Raw genomic sequence first — 19,823 nt, 5'->3', positions numbered from 1 at the left:
CCTGGAAGGCTCTCGAGGGCTGCAGGCTGAGTGAAGAAAGGCGGTCTCCAAAGGCCAGCATTTGGCAAGAAAAAGGAATGATACGCAGACACGTCCTACCACACAGGAGGGACCGTGACAACATTTTGCTGAGTAACAGAAGCCGCAAAGAACACACACCGCACGACGCCGTTCCCACGAAACGCCCGGGAACGGGCTAACCCGTAGGCACGGGAAGTAGAAAGGTGCTTGTCGGGGGCCGGGGGAGGGGGTCACTCGACTCTGACGATGGTCCATGGAGGGCTCTGATGGAAGGACTCGCACCGCGGGGGTGGGAGCACAGCTCCGTGAGCAGAGCGAGGACCGCCCCACGGCACACGTCCAGTGAGCGACGGTCCCCTCTGTGAACTAGCTCAGTGAAGGCGTTACCAAAACCCGGCAACATCTGGCACACGCGTGTAAGAGGGCTACCTCGTCACCATTTACTGTTCTTTCTGCCCCATGCGGGTTGGTTGTTAAGAGTCACCTCTGGTGCCCTCTCGATCTACACACTGTCCCTCTGTTACTGATGGACTTGCAGTCCTCGGGTACGTCCAGGCCGATGAAAGATGGCAGCTCTAACGCTAAAGAACCAAAGGCTCCTGAGAGCACGGTGTAGACACGGTCCAGTCCACAGTCCTTGCCCTTCCCGTAGGCCCTTTCTGCTCCCCATCACCCCGTTCAAGGCCACCAGGCTGCTTTATCAACTTCCCCTATTAAAAAAAAGTGGGGGGGAACGCCTGGGTGACTCAGTCGTTAAGCATCTGCCTTCGGCTCAGGTCATGATCCCAGGGTCCTGGGATCGAATCCTGCATCAGGCTCCGTGCTCAGCAGAGAGCCTGCTTCTCCTTCTCCCTCTGCTTGTCGCTCCCCCTACTTGTGCTCTCTCTGTCTCTCTGTCAAATAAATAAAATAAAATCTTCAAAAAAAAAAAAAAAAAAAGCTTTGTTGTTCCTGGCTCCTGACCTTTGCCCATAGTCAGTCCCCCACCTAGAACATAATTCTTCAACATATATCGATACTCCATCCACCACCAAAGCCATCTGGAGTCTCCCTTCCAAAAGGAAGGTCCCTCCCTCCTTCGGCTACTCTGCCACATGCTGTTAAGAGCCTTGCTCAGAATTCAGGGATGCCTGGGTGGCTCAGTCAGTTAAGCATCTGTCTTCGGCTCAGGTCATGATCTCGTGGTCCCAAGATCAAGTCCCGCATCAAGCCCCACATCGCGCTCCCTGTTCTCCCTCTGCTCCTCCCCCTGCTCATGTTCTCTCTCTCTCTCAAATGGTAGGTAAAATCTTTTAAAAAAATAAATTTTTTTTTTTAAGATTTTATTTATTTGACAGAGAGAGAGATAGAGAGAGGGAACACAAGCAGGGGGAGTGGGGGAGGAGAAGCAGGCTTCCTGCCGAGCAGGGAGCCCGATGTGGGGCTCGATCCCAGGACCCTGGGATCATGACCTGAGCCGAAGGCAGACCCTTAACGACTGAGCCACCCAGGCACCCCAAATAAATTAAATTTTAAAAAAGAGCGTTGTTCAGGATTCCCTCAGCAGGGAGTGTCTACACCATGCACGGAATACCCATTCCCACCATGGCCTTCTGCCACGCCCCCCACTTCATGCATTTGTAATGCCTTACCCCCCAAAACAAGACACATTTCACACACCTCCGTATACTCCACAATGCTCCGGAAATAACACACTGAACGACCAGTCATCCCAGAGATGGAAGATCTTTCAAACCAAGTGCTCTGAAAAGGATGTTCTTGATTTGAGAGGGCATCGGGCCTTAACTGGGTGCAATACAGCAGACAAGAGGCGAGCTCCAGGCCCCAGAAGGCCTGTTCTACGTGACTCTGGATTGGCTCTGCTCTATCAACAGCCCAAGGAGGGCTGAGAACGAAGGAAAACGTGTCTGCAGGGGCCTCTGTCCCAGGCCGTGTTGCCTCAGGAGGGTGCCCCAACAAGGTGGTTCTGGAAAATCCTGGCTGGTCCACAAGTAGTTACACAGTGGCCTGTCGTTCTCCACACACGTACTAAGAAGAACAAACAAGAGGAACAGAGCGTGTGCCAGACAAAAAGTCAAAAGCCCTTGCTGGTTATGAGTCAGCCTTCTGAGGACAAAGAAGAGCCTCAAATGCATATAGGAAACAATAGGACAAATGATACTTCTCCGCAAAGCATACAGATTTTAATAATCATCTCCATTTCTCTTTCCTAAAATCTCTTGACTTCCAGAAGCTCAATGAAAAAGAAGGGTGTTAGGCAGACACACAGCATTTTCTTGCTAGCAAAATTACCTGTTACAAGAAATCTTGAGGAATCACCATTTCCAGTACTTACAGCCAATACAGTAACATTTCATTTTTAAGCACAGGAAATACGAAGAGGTTGACAGAGTATCTATTACATAATAAGAAATCATTTTACAATTTCACTTACTCAGAGCCAAATGCAGGCAAATCCCTTCTTCCTTCGAGGGTTTATTTCAAGGCCTGTTTTCTATCTTCAGTTACCTGTTAATGAAAAATAACCGAAGTAAGGCAAAAGCGTCCATGAAAACATCTTGAAGTATACCGTCAACCGTTCCACAGGCCAGGAGATATCTGAATTAGGGATACGACAAAACCGAAATAATCACTAGGTCATCGCTGACTCCCGGGCTTCATTCCCCAGTTAAAGCACGCAAATCTGGTCAAAAGTTTCATTATCTCACAAGCAATTATGATCCTATCACCAGGGAATGTCGATAACTGAAAAATCCACTCAGCTCTTACCAGACACACTTTTCCTCTACCCTCCTAAAGCATGCTAAGTGAAAACACAGGTTATTTCTTTTTCTTTTTTTTTTTTAAACACAGGTATTTTCTAAATTCAACCCAACTCACGAAGTTTCTACTGACAATGGCTCGTTCAGCCTTGCGGAAAACGCAAACGGCGCTCGGTGCTGTTCCAGGATTAGGGACACACAGTGCCTGGGTTTGTGGAACATACCCATCCCGGCAGGGAAAAGCGGGGAACCTGGTGATGGAAGAGCAGGGACCATAAACTAGAAAGCAAATGCAGAGCGAGATCACTTCATACGACAGAACTACTGAGACTCCAGTTGGTGGTGGTAGAAGAGAAAGTGACCAGGGGCAAGGAGTCTACTTACTCTGGGGCCTGGGGCAGCACTCTTTGAGGAGGGAGCGTCTGAATGGGGGCGAGAGAGGCCACAATGCAGACACAGCAAGTGCAAATGTCCTGTGGTGAGAGTGACCTTGGCAAGAGGGAGGGAGGAAGGCTAGTGCTGGGCACCAGAAGTGAGTAATAGCAGGTCCCGGGTCCAAGAGGACCTCACAGCTCACGGAAAGGAGTTTGATCCTACACAGGCCCCACTACACCTTGTTCTTCACCCAGCACCAGAGTTAATGAGAAAAGAAAATCTGATCATCCTGCTATTAAAAAAAAAAAAAGCCTTCGGGGCCTCCTGTCATGCTTAGAACAAAATCCAGAGAAGCTCTTGCTCAATAGAGAACCACCGGTGACTTGCACAGTGCCGGCAGGAAAAGACGAGCACAAAATGCAGACCGTGTACAGGGTTCTAAGACATTCTGACCTGGAGGACTCACGGGGGGAGCGGGGGTAGGGGGAGAGGGGGAGGCATGTGTGGTGGGGAGGGGAGAGAAGAACCCAGTGTGACTTCTAGCTTCAGGGCTTAAGCAACAATTTGGAAAGTGGTGCCATTTCCTGGGATGTAGGCAGACTGAGGAGAGGAAAAGCAAGACTTTTTTACATGTTAACTTTGAAATGTCCATCCCAGCTGTACGTGAACTACTAACTAGGCAGTGAAGGACACCAGTCCAAGCAATCAAGAGAGGTCACGGCTGCAGAGTTAAGTCTGGAAGTCATCCCGTAACCATGATCTTCAAAAGCTACGGGCCTGAATGGGAATGCCCAAAGCAGGGTTTCTCACCCTGGGCACTGCTGACTCTGTGAATCTGATAACTCTGTTGTGGGGGCTGCGCTGCACAGAGTGGCATCTCTGGGCTCCACCCCCTAGATGCTGGTAGCAATCCACACGTTCGCCCCCTTCGTTGCGACAACGTACCAGGTGTTCCCTGGGGGACACAAGCGCCCTGCAGAGAACCCCTGGTCTAAAGGCTGCAAGCCGAGGATGGAAGGCTGAGAGAAGGAGATGTCAATGAGACAGGGGTGTGCAGACAGGCAGGAGGAAATCCAGGGTGGTGCGGTATTCCCTGGCATCTAGGGACAGACAGCTCTCCAAAATCATGGAATGACTAGCAAATAACGGCCACTGATATGGATGGCAAGGAGGAGAGCAGATGACAGGATGACAGAAAAACCACACTGTCTCCTCTGCCCATGCCCACTACGTGGAAGAAATCTAGAGAGGCTTCATGGAGGCGGCAGCATTCCTGTTGGCCCATGAAGTCAGATGACGAGGAAGAGAGGGGAGCTGCAGCTTGAGTGGTGCTGGAGGCAACAAAGGCAGGAAGAGGGCACTGAGGTTTCTAAAAAGGTCAGCTGATGCTCTCAGGGTGCTCAGGAAAGGGGATGGGTGCGGCCGAGTGCCAGGACGCTGGGCAGTGGACAGCATGGGTGCCCCGTCCAGCAGAGGGAAGAGGAGGCCAACCGGGGAAGTTGGCCCTGCAGACAGCACAGCACACTCCCAGCAGGGGCGACTCCAAAATACCAGACAACCTGCAGAGTTCCTCCCAAGCAGGAGCCAGGGGCCCCACAGTTGAGTCGGCCAGCCGTCTTTCTCTCTCTAAACTTACGAGGGCTCGTGCCCCTGGCACCCGATGCTCAGAGTCCCGAATTGTGTGAAAATGCGGACACCACTTGCCAGATAGATGCCGGACCCACTGCCCTACACCCTTCCATCTTCATGCCCACCACTACTATTACCTTTAATGCTATCATATTAAAAAAGAAAAAAAAAATTTAGGGGAAAAAAAGAAGGGCAGATTTACAGGCCTCACTTTGCTCCTAATTAATTAGAAGAAACTCTCTCTGGACCAGAGAGTCCTCAGCTGTGAAATGAGGGTATTAAATTATTTATGAGGTTTCATCCACATCAAAAAATCTGAGGAACCGTTTTCCTGTTGGCTTCCTCTGTAAATTCTAAGGGAAAACCCTTGCAAAGAACTGAACCAAGAACTTGCACAAGGATGCTGGGGGAGGGAGGGAGAAGGAATGTATGCATCCATCTGTCCTGCAGCCAACTGACCACAGAAATATATCCAAAGGCGGCAACGTTTTCCCAAAATTGCCGTAATGATTAACATTTGCACGCCAAAGAAATTCAAGTTGTACCATCACAAAAACAACGCAAAAAATCCAAAATATGTTTTCAGAAGCCACTGAGCGTAACAGAGAAGCTGCAATTTCCTCCTGAGTCCTTTCTTTTTTTAGTGAGCCCTGAATTAACTGGGCCAAGAGCCAGGGGCTGAGCCGGGTACTGGCATGAGGAACCCGAGAATTCTGAACACTTCATTTGCTATGAGGTTCAAGTTCTGTGTAATGAAGCTGTTGTTTCCTGCATTACACCAGCACTGAATAGCATTTTTATGTATGGTGATGATTCATTCAGTAGCAGATTTTAAATCTCTTAAATCAGTGGTTCTCAAACGGGGCTGTCTCTCAGGGGACACTGGGCACTGTCTGGAGACATTTTTAGTTGTCAGGCTGGAGGAGGAATGCTGTTGGCATCTAGTAAAGCCAAGGACGCAGCACACAGCACAGCCCTTCTGAGGCAAAAAATTATCTGGCCCAAGTATCCATACTGCCAAGGATGACTGACCATACTAAAATTTCTATAATTTTATGGGAGATACATCCTATATGCTCTCATGCTCCAAACCACTTTTATTCTTTTCAAAGTAATGCATGTACATTGTTTTAAAAAGTAAAATACAGGTGAGGCAAAAGACTCCTCTTTTCACTTACAAGCTTTTTATAGCACCATCTATTCCCAATTCTACTTCCCACAGCAACCATTTTCAAATCTCAGACCTGTTTGTTTTACTGGCAGTGATCCTCAGTACGACTTCCATGTTTCTAAATAACCTTATAATATTCCCTATCAGCTTCAGATATTACTTATTTGATTTTCTCACATATGGGTGAGAATTTTGGTTTTTTAAATTCCCTCCTCAATCCTATGCTAACCCTATCACATTTTCCCAGTAGTGTAACCATAGTTTTTGGTTAAATCTGTATCTGACGGATATTATTTTGACAACGGAATGGGCACTGCTAAGCAAGCAATATAGTAGGACTGTGATTCCTTTCTTATGAAACCTTTTTGTTTTCCTGGGGTTACTAATTGCATCTGTTTTTATTTCCTTAGTTTTCTTTTATATATATATCCTTTGGTAATTCTTCCAGCATTGTCCACAATCCTTTGACTCAACTTTTCACATGATCAAAATTCTCAGATAATCTGTCAGCTCTATGGGTCTCCCCCTCAATCATGCCTACATCTCCCAAATATACACACATCAGACCTTCTGAAATTTCTTGTCTCTGTTCCAGTCTGTAGTTGTCAGCATTAGGCCTGCTATAGAGTTCATGCCACCTTGAAACCATAACATCGTGAGAATTGTAACATTCTGTCTCTTTGTTTCTAGGATCCCAAATCTCCCCTTTCTCGATTTACTCGCTCATTTCAGTGGGACACATTCTCTAGATTTCTGAGAACTGATGTACAACAAAAGCTAAATTTTACTGATATCCTGAATATGTAACAAATATCTTTACTCTACCCTTAGTTAACAACTAGTAGAAGAATGACTTTAAATTCTGAGTGAAAATTATTTGCATAGAATTCTTAGTCTCTTTTCCAACTTCCAATGCTGCCGTTAAGAAATCTGATATCATTCTGATTCCAGATTCTTGATATGACATTTAAATCCAGGATAGTCCTTATATACTGCCTTTATCTCTAATATTCCAAAATGACATGATGAGCTTTCGTGTAATAATCTTTATATGCTTTTTATTCTCTGTTCTAGTCACATGGTAGGAAATTTCTCTCTTCTTCAGATTTAAGATTTTTTTCCAGCGTCTCGTCCTTGGAATACCTATTAGGCAAACATCTGAATAACCATCTCTCATTTACATAATAAAACTTTCTGCACTATGCCTTCACTGACCAGTAAGGTATCCATTAGCTGCATGCAGTTACGAAGCACGTGAAGTGTTTGACTAGTGCAACTGAGGAACTGGCTTTTAAATTTTATTTAATTTTAATTAATTTAAGTATAATAGTCACATGTGGCCAGTGGTTACCGTATTAATGCAAATCTAAAGACTATGACAAATGGGAAAAAAAAACCAACAAAGGAGAGGCAGTGCCTACAGCCTAGGACTTCATTCCTTATGGCTTCCTTCCTCATAAGAACTTGAAGAAGTTATACTTCTGTACAGTGGATGCTCTAGGGGACGGACACTAAAAAGGCATACCAGGGCAGTCTCTGGGCATTCATTCACTCATTTACTCATTCAATAAACATCACAAACATAACAAATTGTTACCCAGACATTCTATGAACAATGACCATGATAGAAAACAGAACCGCAAAAACCGAAACTGCAAAAACAAAATTACAAAAGTTCTGGGCACCCAAGCCAAAGCCGATCAGCCTATTGTTTCACCTCAATCACTGGGAGCCATTTTCTTTAAAGCTTAGTGCCCACCATACAGCAGGCAGGTAATAGGTGCGCACTGAAAACTAAGTGCAGGCTCAAAGCCAAAAGAAAGTCATTATTGTTTTTTCAACTCTAAAAAAAAAAAAGAAAGAAACATATTAGCACTGTGGGAATAGGGAAATAAATGTTCAGGGGAAATCATTTTTTATTTAAGGATCAATGTGCGAAACACATTTTCTTCATCTGTTCTTCACAGAAGTCATTTAATATCCATTCATTCCTGGAAAACAGGACATTTTATTATATTTGTAGGTTTTACAAGTTCAGCATGAAAGTAGGAACTACTCAGAAAGGAGAAAAAATGGACACCAAACAAGATGCTTAAACTTGATTTCTTTTTAAATCTGTTATAATGCTCATAACAAGATTTCTAAGCTTGGAAATCAATGCTTCTAAACTCGTATTGATGTATCTGAATGCATATGGTTAGACACACATCTCATTTACCCACCACCCTTACACCAGCAGAGTCAACCATATTCCACTCACAACAAATGAAAAATGGGTTCCTGGCTCACACTGTGATATACCAAACAGATTCCATACAGAAAGACCAAGATATGGTTTGTCATGTGAAAATCTGATATAAGATAAGGTAATGACATGACCCAATTGGGCTTATAATTATATAATCCCTCTAGAGCCAATACCAATGGGGGGGTGGGGAACAAACCCACAGCAAATTTTAATAAGCTATCAGTCACATCATATTTGTTTCTAAGCATTTATTATTTAAATCAGAGTGATAAATTTTATTTAATGGCATGAAACTAATCTTTAGTGAGAAAAATAACCACATTTAAAGAAGACACATTAAAGTATTAGGATAACATCTTCCTTATTCAGCAAACTGTCAATCGACAGTGACTTGAATCTCTCCCCACAGATACAACACCAACTGTATGCATATAATCCTCACGTGACTCCAATCAGTTGTTTATAGATGACGTAGTGCAACGTGAGGTAAAAGGAATCCCAATTACTCGCTTCCTCATCTCCCAAAGCACCGTCTCCACATTTTGCAGTGAGCATTAAGCATAATTTTAAATGTAATTGTCAAGCACATTATCTGTTCACTGAATTACGATAAAAGTTTCTGAACACCATATGGTCCTGGTGTTCACATTTCAGTTTCTATCCTCTGCCAAACACGTGCTCTCCCCCACTCACCTGGAAAGGTCAATTACGCTGTCTTCGTTTCAGTTAACAAGGCTGCAAGCAAATCCCTTTTGTAAAATAATTAAATTCAATTATTTGCTTACATAAACACCTCAAAACTTGGGACACCAATGTCAACGATCAGCTAATTAAAGAACTAAGTATTAAGACACGCGCGGCACACACACACACACTCAAGCACATGCACACACCTCTTCTATTCACAAAGCACAATGCTTCAAGTGTCACCTCCGCGTGCAGGACATCAGGTAGACAACCTAAATATTCAAATGAAAAACTAAGACTAAAAACACCCAGCACTCTTAGACAAACACACTGTAGTGTCCCTATATTGAAAGAAGCCGGGGCGCCTGGGTGGCTCAGTCGGTTAAGCGACTGCCTTCGGCTCAGGTCATGATCCTGGAGTCCCGGGATCGAGTCCCGCATCAGGCTCCCTGTTTGGTGGGGAGTCTGCTTCTCCCTCTGACCCTCCCCCCTCTCATGAGCTCTCTCTCTTTCATTCTGTCTCAAATAAATAAATAAAATCTTAAAAAAAAAAAAAAAAAAAGCTGAACTGTAGAGGCAAACCCCCAAATATTCAACTTTCTAATCCATACCCCTTTGGAAACAGAGGCCTTCAAAATGACTTTTAAACCCCAGGCTTTTCCAAAAATGCACCTTTTTTTAGAAGAGTTTTTATTTATTTGAGTAGTCTCTACACCCAACATGGGGCTTGAAGTCACAACTCTGAAATCAAGAGTCACATGCTTATCCAACTGAGCCATCCAGGAAACCGTGGAATTTTTTTAAAGTGTCAAATTCAACAGTTTGGAGAAAGGGGCCACTAGGAATCCTACTGCAGTTTATACTGAAGGTGACTCCTGCCCCCAAGTGTTTAGACCAGCAATTCTCAATTGGGGGTGACTGTGCCCTCCCCCAAGAGACATTTTGGGCTGCCACAACTGGGGGAGTGTTCCTGGCATGTCGTAGGTGGAGACTAGGGGTGTTATTACACATCCTCCAATCTACAGGTCAGCCCCTACCAGAAGCACCTCAAAAAGAACACCCCACTCCCAACTTTCGCCCAGGCTATGCACAAGCATTCACATTCCCCAGCCTTGCACCCTTTGAAAGAACCCACATGTCTAAGAACCGCATCATCGTTACCATCTCTACATCACCCGCCCACGTCCCCCTCTCCACAAGCTCCCCATGGAACCCAAGCCTGGCCGCCAGAGGCGTTTCCTTCAGGCACACTCCTCTGGTTCCACACTGAACACGGAGCCAGGCGGTTAAGGGCACGGAACGCTGGGGCCAGAGGGCTCTGCGAGATTCGCCTGGCACCCCACGCCAGTTGTGTGTGCAACCTGGGGCCAGGAATCCTCATGCCCCCAGGTCCTTCTCCGTGCAGTGGGGGTAACTAACTGAACCCTCATAATGACGTTAGGAGAACGCACCACCATTCATTCATACATGGGAAGAGCAGAGAACGCTCCCTGGCACAAAGCGGACAGCAGGCAAGGACTGGCCAAAACTGCTTTTGTCACTGTGGTCCATACGTGAGGCAATCAGCTCACAGCCTTGTCACTAAGAAGATGTGCGGCCCCGGACGATGACCTCTGAGCCGTTACATGCAAAATACGCAGCGCAGGCCCTGGCTGTCGGAGGCTGTCAGTATTCGTGGTTATTAACAAGAGAGCAGCTGAGGCTCGGAATTGATCCCAAGAAGTTGTTCCCAATCTTTCCTTCCCATAAATAGAGAAACAGCGATTCTTTCTGCACTGAGTGTTTTTTTAAAAGATTTATTTAGGGACGCCCGGGTGGCTCAGTTGTTAAATGTCTGCCTTTGGCTCAGGGCATGATCCCAGGATCTTGGGATCGAGCCCCGCCTCAGGCTCCCTGATCCACAGGAAACCTGCTTCTCCCTCTCCCACTCCCCCTGCTTGTGTTCCCTCTCTTGCTCTCTGTCAAATAAATAAAATCTTTCAAAAAAACAATAGAAGATTTATTTATTTGTGAGAGAGAGAGAGAGAGGGAGTGCACACAGGTGGGGAGAAAGGAGGGGGAGAGAGATTCTCCAGCAGGCTCCTCGCTGGGTGCAGAGCCCAAAGCGGGACTCGATCTCACTACCCTTGAGATCATGACCTGAGTGGAAATCAGGAGTCAGGCACTTAACCGACTGAGCCATCTAGGCACCCCTCTGAGCTAATTCTTTACACTTGCTTACTGGGAGACAGTTAAGAACTTTTATTTCCATAACCTCATTTTCACTTCCTGCTTTTCAACAAGTTATGGAGACTCTATTCAGGGCTCCAAGGTCCCGTTTCCAACAGAGAGTACAGGAAACTGCTCCCCACCACACCGGCGGAGGCAGAAAAAGAATTTCTGCTCCACTCAATGTACCGTCAAGCCAAAGAATTTATTTTTTTTTTAAGTAGTGTGAGGTTCTTTTCCCCCAGGAAAATTAAATGACTCCAGAGCGTTGCTAATTGTTATCCATCTTTCTCTCATAAAGTGATTTGACAGAGACTAGAAAGGCCTAGAAAGCTTTACCTAGGTCTGCTTGTCAGCTGCTTTTGCCCGAGTCTCCATCACACTAAATTTAGAAATATACTCTGTCTTGATGTACTTCAGCAGGAAGCAGCCAGATTAAAATAAGATGCCGCTAACACAGGAGAATTCAAAAGCTGTTGTGAGCCAACAACCTCCAAGAAACCACACTGTACTCATTCACTAAAATACGCAGTCATCCTCCACCAGGAAAAAGGACTTGAAGTGGATTCCAAACACACACACACACACACACACACACACGCATGAGCAACGATAAAACAACTAGCTGGCGAAATCAGGGCACCAAAGATGAGCTGGAGCTGGGAGATGAGGACCATATGCAAAGCCTATGAGCGGACACAACTTAGATCAGTTGCAAGGGAACTAAAATCGGATTCTGAGTTTCCTAGCCATCTATGCAGAGAGACAAATAGGAACAGAAGTTTGCATCCAAAAAGTGAAGAAGATAATTAAAAACACAGCTTCTAGAGTGGATACATCTGCACCATTTCTCCCATGGGCCCCAGAGGGGAAACTGTGGGCTCCATACAACTCTGTTCTCAGTAAATGGGGTCCAGGGACACGTTTCATTGGGCTGCTTCTTACAAGAGTTTTCAACATGAGGTAACCGCACAACCCCGAAACATAGGTAAATAAGTCAAGTCTCTGTGGATAAACGACACGGTGGTGGCGTGCACATCTCTCCCCACAGCCCGTAGGACTCTCAGGATACATTTCAGAAGCGCTCAGAGTCCCAACTGGGCTGCGGGTCTCCTGGGGTCACAGTAACACACTACAGTATATTGTAAACACATTTCAATGCCAATAAATGTATCAGCTGTAGAATATCATTTTTAACAGTTGCCTAGTAACTCACCGTAAGGGCTAAACAACCTTTTGTCACCACTGCATTCAACTCGTTGCTATTTTAAACAATGCCTCAATAAATAAGGAGAACCATTCCTTAGGTGTGAAAAAAACCGGGCCACCTACGTAAAAAGAGAGAGCTGCACTAACGTTTAAGGAAGAAATACCTCATGGCAAGACTACATAACAGCAGCAAGTTCAATGATGCCTTTCAGATTATTTGCGCTTCCATCAATCACCGCAGGGTCTATACGCACCTGCAGAACAGCAGTATGCGTGAGACTGACCACAGTCGACAAGCAATACCCACAGGAGTATGAACACACTCCCGCGTGAACCGGGAAATAATTACAGAACATCTGGCGTGAAAACTTTTCCGCAAATTTGAGTATTTCAGGAAAAATGTCATGATTTAAATAGGGCTTATTTCAAGGCAACAACGTATTCACTCGTCTTTGTGCTCGAGACGATGCTGGTTGATCCCTGTTGTTTCTTTTTTTTTAATTTTATTTTTTTTAAGATTTTATTTATTTATTTGAGAGAGAGAGCACAAGAGGGGGGAGCGGGAGAGGGAGAAGCAGACTCCCTGCCGAGCAGGGAGCCCGATGCGGGACTCGATCCTGGGACTCCAGGATCATGACCTGAGCCGAAGGCAGTTGCTTAACCAACTGAGCCACCCAGGCGCCCGATCCCTGTTGTTTCAAGGTAATTATGAACAGTGCTGCCTTTCACCCTAAGAAGTGTCCCAGTGTGGACAATACATTATGGGACGACTCTAGATCTTAGAGACAAGTCAGCAATGGAGATGGCCTAGGCTCCAGAATGACAAAACAGGAATGCCGAAGTCCCAGATACAGATTTCTGTCTAAAGGAACATGGAGTTGTTAAACCTGGAGGTCCTAACGTGGCCAAGTGGGTGGGAAGGGCCCTTGGTTAGAACCACGTGAATGGTCAAAGGAAGCTTCCTCCATCTGCTATCTTGACGTAACATCATCAACTGAGTCAACAGACGTAATGACAGCACTTCATCCTTCCCACTCCTCAGGAACATCCAGCATTACCGTTTCTCCCTCACTGGCTAATGTAATGGCCACACATCCAGGTGAGTGGGGCCCCAGCAATCAAGATGGACCATAAGCTCTACTAGGGCAGGAACTGCATCTGTTTTTGGTTCTTCATTACCTCGCAAGTTGTAGTAACCCAATAAATAGGTGCTAAACGAGTCAACCTCTTTCTCTTTCCTAACTACTCTTGCTCAGATTGGTTCTCTGGTTCCTCTTCATCATCTCACCCATTAAATGTAAGCATTTCCCCAACGCTCTGTTCTTGAATCTTTTTCCTCTATCTTTGTTCCCTTGTAATACCATCCAAGATGGCGGCCCTCTTTGCAGGTAATTTTTTTTTTTTTAAGATTTTATTTATTTAAGAGAGACAGAGAGAACAAATGGTGGGGAGGGGCAGAGGGAGAAGCAGCAGAGCGGGGAGCCCGATGTGGGGCTCGATCCCAGGACCCTGAGATCATGACCTGAGCCGAAGGCAGACGCTTAACCGACTAAGACACCCAGGAGCACTGCCGGCCCCACCCCCCGCTTTTTTTAAGATTTTTTTTGCAGGTAAAAAAAAAAAGATTTTTTGCAGGTAATTCTAAAGCTCTATTTCAAAGGCAGTATTTCTTCCACGTACTTCCTATCTCCACTTGGGTCCCTGTCCAGCACCTGAAGGTCACTATTTCAAATGCAATCTTCATTTCCTTCCCAGCTTCACATTACTATGTCTTTGACCCACCCTTTGTTACCCTTCACTCCCAGACCCAAAACTCTGCTGCTCCCACCACAGACTCATTCCTTTCTCTCTGCCAATCCCCCTCCCAACATTCCCTCAATCAGATGCCAAGTCCTAACACTTCGACCCTATGGAGTCTCTAACATTGCATCTCTCCATGTCCACTGCCGCTGCCCTACTTGGTGGCCTGGCTTCTGAATGACCGCACACAATTTCCCTCCTCCTGACCTCTCCCCCTGCAAATCTGCAAAACCATATGAATCTTCCTAGAGTCTGATGTATCTCATGACTCAAAAATATGTAATGGATGACCACATTGCTTCAGAAAACAAACCCACACTCCTTACATTGGCTGCCTACAGTGCTGGTTTGTACACAGCTGGAAAAGCAGGGGCCAGGGCTAATACCACCGTCAAGACTAAATTATCACAACACTGTAAGTAGATGCCACCTGTGGTAAGCAGAGTAACGCCCCACCCACCCAGGTTGTGCATATCCTAATCTCCAGAACCTCTGAACATACTAGGTTACATGACATGGGGGAATACGGGTGGTTGATGGAATTCAGATTGCTAATCTGACCTTAAAAAAAGACGCCCAATGTAATCAGGGGACTCCTTGAAATGCGGAAGAGGGTTGCAAAACAACCCATCAGAGTGATGGAATGTGAGAAAACGTCAAAACTGTTGTTGGCTTTGAAGACAAAGGAAGGAGTCATGAGCCAAGCATTGTAGGCAGCCTCTAGAAGCTGGAAAAGGCATTTAAAAACAAACAAAAACAAAAAACAAAGGTTTTCCTCTAGAAGCTCCAGAAAACAATGTGGCCCTGCAGACACCTCAGTTTTAGTCCAGCGAGACCCATTTTGGACTTGTGACCTCCAGAACTCTAAGATAATACATCAGTGTTGTCTGAAGCCACGAAGTTTGTGGGTCAGCAACAGGAAGCACATACACCCTTTTCCTTGCCACTGAGTTCCCACTGTACTATATTCATACAATTTTATGGCATTTAGCACTCTGTATTAGAAAGAGTTGACTATATACCTTGTAATTACTGCAAGAGAGAGTTCTAGGGGCACCTGGGTGGCTCAGCTCAGGTCATGATCTTAGGGTCCTGGGATTGAGCCGCTCGTCGGGCTCCAGGCTCAGCAGGGAGTCTGCTTCTCCCTCTTCCTCTTCCCTTCCACCTGCTTGTGCACTCGCTCTCTCTCAAATAATCTTAAAAAAAAAAAAAGAGAGCGCGCGCGAGAGATCTACATCTCAGAGCAGTTACATTACAACCAAGTGTGGTCTCTACGGCATCTCCCATGGGAGGCTGTAGAACCAATCGAGGTGTTACTGTCCTCCCTCCATTAGGACTTCTGTGTGAAAAACCCGCCTTCACTCCAAATGCCTCAAACTTCAGCCTGTCCCTGAAAAATCCAAGCGAGTCTTCCAGTACGGTCTTCAGACGTACAGAATGAAGGTTAACGACCTGGAAAAGTGCTTCACTCAGTCTGGGAACTTATCTCCTGGGACAAATGACACAGAACGAGCACTCAACGGTCAGAAGTCATCTTTTGGGCCCAAGGCCTGGCTCCGCGGGCCCTTGGGCAAGTGGTGCCCCACGATTCCTTTCTCTGTTGGGAATTCTTCTTTAATTCCTTTATTGTCTCATCCACTGAGAAAACCTTTAGGAGAGGCTCGCTACAAGGTACAGATGCAGAAGACCAGCCCAGTTCCTTTCTTTAAGGAGCTTGTGGTCTCTAAAGCAGGTAATGAAAATCCCTAATTTCCTAATTACTCAACAGGTGACACTGTAGGCGTTTTAACAGCAGCTCAATAACTTCTTTGAGAAATGGTAACAAGCATTGGTGAGGATATGGAGAAACTGGAATGCTCATAAATCAGGAGTGGGATTGTAAAATACAGCAGCCATTTTGGAAAACACTCTGGCAGTTCCTCAGAAAGTTAAACACAGAATTCATATGGCCAAGCAATTCCGCTCTTGGGAATACACCCAAGAAAAATGAAAACAAAGGTTCATCCAAAAACCTGTAAACAAACAAACATTCATGGCAGCTTATTCATAATAGCCAAAGAGTGGAAACAGCCCACATGTCCATCAAATGATGAATGGATAAGCAAATTATGGTCTATTTGTAACAAGAGAGTATCATTCAACAATAAAAAAAAACAATGAAATACTGACTCATGCTACAACATGGATGAACTCTGAAAGCATTACACGAAATGAAAGAGATCAGATAAAACAGATACATATTGTAGGATTCCATTTATTTGAAATGTCCAGAATAGGGAAATCCACAGAGACACAAAGATTAGTGGTTACTAGGGCTTGGCAGGGAGGGGAGGACTGTCCGTGGGCACAGGGTGTCTTTCTGGGCTGACAAATGTTCTAAAATTGTATTGTGATAATATCTGCACAACTCTATGAATTTACTAAAAATCTCTGAATTGTACAAGTGAATTTTGTGCTTATGTAAATTATGCCTCAGTAGAACTGTTTTGTAAAAAAACTCTAAGATCCTTGAAGCAAAGATTATATATGTATGTGTGTATAAATACTAAATAAAACATATTGCTACTATATGACCAAAAAACTAGAGACAACTTCCAATGTTTAAAAAAATGATAACTTCATCTGCTCGGATATAAAGGTTTTTAAATAGTGCATTTCCTCTAATGTCAAAAGCATATTGCATAATGTTTTTTTTTTTAAAGATTTTATTGATTTATTTGACAGAGACCCAGCAAGAGAGGGAACACAAGCAGGGGGAGTGGGAGACGGAGAAGGAGAAGCATGCTTCCCGCCAAACAGGGAGCCCGATGCGGGGCTCGATCCCAGGACCCTGGGATCATGACCTGAGCCGAAGGCAGACGCTTAACCGACTGAGCCACCCAGGCACCCCGCATATTGCATAACTTAACTTGGTAAGAGGCATATAGAAGGGCTTTCTAATTCAAATTACGTCTGAACAATAAATTTTATTGAATCAAGTCACATTTATACATAACATGATTTTCAGCTGCTTTGCAATGAAAACCACAATATATAAAACGCTTTGTTATAGTCACAACAGAATCCAGAAGATGAAACTCACTAGAATATCTGCTTATTAGGAGTCAAGAATACAAACACCTGAAGCCCTAGTTTAAATGGATTTTAAATTCAATATAAGTAGATTAAGAAATTCAATCTTCTGTTGTGACACATGACAAAAGCTTCAAGAATGACAGTAAAATATATTTTAAAAACTGCCCAATAGCTAATGAACCTGTTGTAGAGCTTTCTTCCAGACAAGCACGAAGTTCAGCAGTGTCTATAACTCACCCGCTTTCATTGCAGCTTATTTCTGTGAATATACTCTTCTATTTCAGACTGAACCAGTAGTATAATATCAGGATTCTGTAGAGCCATTATTGTTTTCCCAGGTTCTTCAAAAGAACCTATTCCAATCTGGTCGATCTTGGCAGCATACATCACACTGGTAGGGTCAATGAGAAGGACAATACACAGCTGACCCATCTCACTGCCAGGCTGTGTTTCTCACTGAAAGAGGAAGAAGAGGCCGTCGAGGAGCCAGCAGAAGTCCTGGACCCCGATCTGCTGCCCCTTCTCAGCTGGACCCCCTGGGCCCGGCGTATTCAACTCTGGACTGTACCACCGGCTGGCTTGTCCACGGTATCCGTTTCTCATGGCTGTGGTTAACAAATCTGCATCAACTCAGCTGCTTTACACAACACAGATTTGTTCTCTGGGTTCTGGAGGTAAGACATGTAAAGCGGGTCAGAGGGGCGGCGGCCTCTAGAAGCTGGACATGGTGAGGATATGGATTCTGCCCTGGAGCCTCCAGAAGGAACACGTCCCTCTGACCTGTGGGCCCCCATCCATCTGACTTCTGCTTCAGTGGACACACTTCCTCTCTGATTCTGACCCTCCTGCCGCTCTCCTCCACGTAGAAGCACCTCTGTGAGGACTCCGGCCTCACCGGATGATCTTCCCATCTCAAGATTCTGGAAACATACTCCCAGGTCCCAGGACTAGGATGGGGACACCTTTGGAGGACTACTGCTCTGTCTGCCACAACCATCAAGGACAGTCTTGGGCGCCTGGGTGGCTCACTTGGTTAGGCGACTGCCTTCGGCTCAGGTCATGATCCTGGAGTCCCTGGATCGAGTCCCGCATTGGGCTCCCTGCTCGGCGGGGAGTCTGCTTCTCCCTCTGACCCTCCCCCCTCTCATGTGCTCTCTCTCATTCTCTCAAATAAATAAATAAAATCTTAAAAAATAAATAAATAAATAAATAAATAAATAAAATAAATAAAAAAGGACAGTCTTAAGAAATGGGAAGAGCACCCAGAGTCGATGAAACATGATCCAGTGTGCAGTGACGGCAGCAGAAACAGGGGTTGGAGACGGGAGTGCTAGTTTTAGGACTCGGACCAGCTGTCACAGCCATTCTTTGGTAGACAATTGTGAGGGGGTGGGCACATGTGGTCTCTGCCTTGCACGCTTAATAGTTTAAGCTGGCCTGACACCAAGAACCAGAGGTGGGTGCAAGTCTGGCCAGCTCCACCTCATGCAAGCCTGACCTCAGAAGTCACAAACACTGACATCTTATTCATTTAATCCCCACATGCACGACTATCCCCAAATCATGGATAAACGGACGGAGGCCGGGTGATCTTCCCAAGAGCACAGAACTACACAGCATGAAGGCTGGCATCTGAATTCCAGACCACTCCCTCTTCCGCCGCCCATCAGCGCCATCTTCCCCATCTTCCCAAAGCCTACAGCGTCAGCTCATTCCTCAAACACCTCCACTCCCTTTCCCTAAAACACCAAACTAGAAACGTATGATCTCAAAGCCAGAAGAAATGCCACCACAGATTTACGGGCCCAGGTGGAGGCCCATCTGAGGACTCGTGGGCAAGCGGGGCCAAGCTATGCACAACGTGGCCCGCCCAGGCGGGGCCCCACCTCTTCCGGGACACCGCACACCTCACCTCCTCCCTCATCGAAGGGCCTGGCACCCACATGTCCAGCAGGTCCTGACCAGGCAGCCAGTAACAACCACACCTTCCACGCAGCTCTGCGCCCAGCAATGGAGGACACTGGTACTCGCCTGCCCCTCTGACCAGATCTGAGGTTCTCAAGGGGGAAACTATGCTCCCCTCCTCCAGCAGCTGCTGAGCGCCTGGCATAATGTGCTCATGAAGCGTCTGTACCAGGAATCCATTATTCTCTTTTTCTTGACCTCCCTGTCCAAAGCTAAACAAGGAGAGAGATCCTCTCCACAACATCCCGGAATACAAGCATTCCCCGAAACTATCATGTGCCAATACAATTCTCCCCCCATATTTACAGGGGGCTCTATGTTTGCATACGAGTCCCTATTTCTTTACCCATCACTGCTTCGTAGCAGGAAGTTGTAAAGGGAAACCTTAGAACATAACCAATTTATACGGGCAGACGAAAGTTCTGTTGAAATACACCATACTGGGACGCCTGGGTGGTTCAGTCGGTTAAGGCATCTACCTTAGGCTCAGGTCATGATCCCAGGGTTCTGGGACAGAGCCCCAGGATCTGAGCAGGGAGGCTGCTTCTCCCTCTGCCCCTCCCCCCACTTATGCTCATGCTAATTAAAAAAAAAACACGCCATACTAAAAATTGTAACATATAAACTACGTTTTGAAAATATGGTATCGACTCTACTTTGGACCCTTGGGCAG

General features: G+C 45.7%; 1 protein-coding gene across 9 annotated transcripts in view; it reads right to left on the bottom strand.

The window, feature by feature from the left end:
* The window catches only part of TBL1X (transducin beta like 1 X-linked), a 244,372-nt gene that overhangs the window by 155,085 nt on the left and 69,464 nt on the right, over positions 1–19,823 (bottom strand). For 8 of the 9 annotated variants that reach the window (XM_064573711.1, XM_064573715.1, XM_064573712.1 and 5 more), the window contains exon 2: positions 2,456–2,529. The exons of the other annotated variant lie outside the window; for it this stretch is intronic. The gene's annotated coding sequence lies outside the window, so the exon portion shown is untranslated. The remainder of the gene's footprint in view (positions 1–2,455; positions 2,530–19,823) is intronic. 9 annotated transcript variants of the gene reach the window in all.

The sequence above is a fragment of the Mirounga angustirostris genome, unplaced genomic scaffold, assembly GCF_029215605.1.
Source record: "Mirounga angustirostris isolate CCGP_5_RB_7025 unplaced genomic scaffold, mMirAng1.0.hap1 SCAF_11, whole genome shotgun sequence".
Lineage (NCBI taxonomy): Eukaryota > Metazoa > Chordata > Mammalia > Carnivora > Phocidae > Mirounga > Mirounga angustirostris.
The sequence above is the reverse complement of the archived record's forward strand: the minus strand, read 5'-3'. Positions and strand labels throughout refer to the sequence as shown.